The following is a 2,500-nucleotide window of genomic DNA, read 5'->3' as shown; positions in this document are numbered from 1 at the left end:
CGGGTTAACCCGCAGCCCCAGCTGGTCGAGGGCTGCCACTGCTGCGTTGATAAGGGACTGCAGGCCCCCCCTCGTGGAGGCGAAGAGCAGGATGTCATCCGCGAAGGCCGCCGCGTTCGTCTGGCGGCCCAACACCTTGACACCTACGTGAGAGGGCAGTTGACCTAGAACATAATCAACAGCGAAATTGAACAGGAGAGGGGACAGAGGATCTCCTTGCCGAACACCTCTTGCTGGCCGCACGGCCGGGGACTCGTCGCCACCCCCCGCAATTACCGTCGTGCTGTCCGCATAGCAGCCCTCGACGTAGTCAATGAATTCGTCCGGCAGACCATGGGCTTTAAGCACAGGACGCAAAGCCGCATGGTCCAACGAATCGAACGCCTTGGACACATCGAGGGATGCCATGAACACAGAACGACAGCGGCGGACGGCGCCGACGAGTATCCGGTCGAGGAGGAAAGTGTTCTCCAGCATCCCATCCCTTGGGATGAAAGCCCGCTGACGTTCGTCCACAGCACACATCTGCATAAGGCGAGTCGCCAGAACCTTATGGAAGGTTCGGGCTAGCACCGAGCAGACGGTGATGGGCCGAAAGTCAGCGGGGGATGCTGGGGCGGCTGTCTTAGGGAGCAAAGAGGTCCTGGCTCGGAGGAGGGAAGGGGGAAGCTTGCGGGTAAGCAGGAAAAGGTTTAGGAGTTTGGTGGTGACCTCCGCTGGAAGGCGGCGCAGCTGCACCGGCGAGAGGCCGTCAGGGCCGGCAACGGAGCCTCTGGGCGGCAAGGCGGCCGCAACCTCTTCTGCAGTGATCGGCCTCCATAGGCGCTCAAAGTCAACAGACTCCGAGCGCGGGAGAAGCCGATCGGGAATGGAGCCAGCGTTGGAAGGTGGCTCTGTCGTGAAGAGGCTGCGCCAGAAGTCCACCAGCCCTGGGATGTTCGACGGCGGCTGGAGCAGGGTGCCATCCAGGAGGCCACGCACGCAGCGCGCGCGATTCTTCCTGAAGGCATCCTGACATCTGGCATATTCCCACCGGCGGCGCTTCCGCTTGGAGAGCGGAGGGCCACCACCAGACCGCTGCTTGGATGGCGGGCGCGACGTCTTCCTCTTCCTTGCTTCTGCTTCCTCAGAGCCGACAGCTCGGAGGGCCTCAGGCAGCCCAGCCGCGACCACTGCCAACGGCGTACCCGGCCCCAAACGCACAAGGTCGTCCAGGGCCGAGAAGCGCGCGGCCGACCGCGGCAGGCCGGCGAGGTGCCTCCATATGGCTTCGTCGACTACAGATGTTTGTGGCGGGCGCTCAAGCTCCGGCGGAGAGGGTGGCCCCTCCGGCAGCGACTCCGGGACGGGTGAATGGCGCAGACCATGCTGCGTCTGTTGTTCCCGCCTCAGCTCCTCTACGTATTCCCGCACCATCGTCCTGTGTGCCACCGTCCTCCTCCTGCACTTGATGGCATCCAGCGTACGGTGCGGAAACAGGGGTAGAAGCTCCTGGTTTGCAAAGAGGACTTTGGAGTCACTGGCGGGAGTAACTATGACTCTCATAGTTACTGGGCAAGTGAAGCGCAATACATGGGCCATGCCCTCTTAGCCTCTCCTTGCCTGCGGCTTCCCCCCTTCCCGTGGGCCCGCCGATACGCCAGTCCTTGATAGGACTGGTAAGCAGAGTGGAAGTCCGCACTTGGGGCTTTGGGGGGTTACCAGCCCTCCATCGCATAACCCTTAATGTTGGGACAACAAGAGAAGAAAACACGGGTACCGGGCCTTCCGCTGAAGGACCCGGCCTAACAGTCCCGACTGCTAGCCTGTTAAGAGAGTCATAGTTACTCCCGCCGTTTACCCGCGCTTGCTTGAATTTCTTCACGTTGACATTCAGAGCACTGGGCAGAAATCACATTGCGTCAACACCCGCTAGGGCCATCGCAATGCTTTGTTTTAATTAGACAGTCGGATTCCCCCAGTCCGTGCCAGTTCTGAGTTGATCGTTGAATGGCGGCCGAAGAGAATCCGCGCACCCGCGCGCCCCCGGAGGAGCACGCTAAGGCGGACGCGGCCTCGCAGCAAGGAAGATCCGTGGGAGGCCAAGGCACGGGACCGAGCTCGGATCCTGCACGCAGGTTGAAGCACCGGGGCGCGAACGCCGCGCAGGCGCGCGCATCCTGCACCGCCGGCCAGCACGAGGCCGACCAACGGCGAGAGCAGACCACGCCCGCGCTAAACGCCCGCACTTACCGGCACCCCTACGGCACTCACCTCGCCCAGGCCCGGCACGTTAGCGCTGACCCACTTCCCGACCAAGCCCGACACGCCCCGATCCTCAGAGCCAATCCTTATCCCGAAGTTACGGATCCAATTTGCCGACTTCCCTTACCTACATTATTCTATCGACTAGAGGCTCTTCACCTTGGAGACCTGCTGCGGATATGGGTACGAACCGGCGCGACACCTCCACGTGGCCCTCTCCCGGATTTTCAAGGTCCGAGGGGAAGATCGGGACACC

The 2,500-nt window shown here is 62.1% G+C and overlaps 1 pseudogene; it reads right to left on the bottom strand.

Moving 5' to 3' along the window:
- Positions 1 to 2,500, bottom strand: part of LOC126475584 (large subunit ribosomal RNA) — a 7,619-nt pseudogene that overhangs the window by 2,928 nt on the left and 2,191 nt on the right.

The sequence above is a fragment of the Schistocerca serialis genome, chromosome 4 (genome assembly GCF_023864345.2).
Source record: "Schistocerca serialis cubense isolate TAMUIC-IGC-003099 chromosome 4, iqSchSeri2.2, whole genome shotgun sequence".
Classification (NCBI taxonomy): Eukaryota; Metazoa; Arthropoda; class Insecta; order Orthoptera; family Acrididae; genus Schistocerca; species Schistocerca serialis.
Note: the sequence above shows the minus strand (reverse complement) of the source record. Positions and strands in the feature narration are given on the sequence as shown.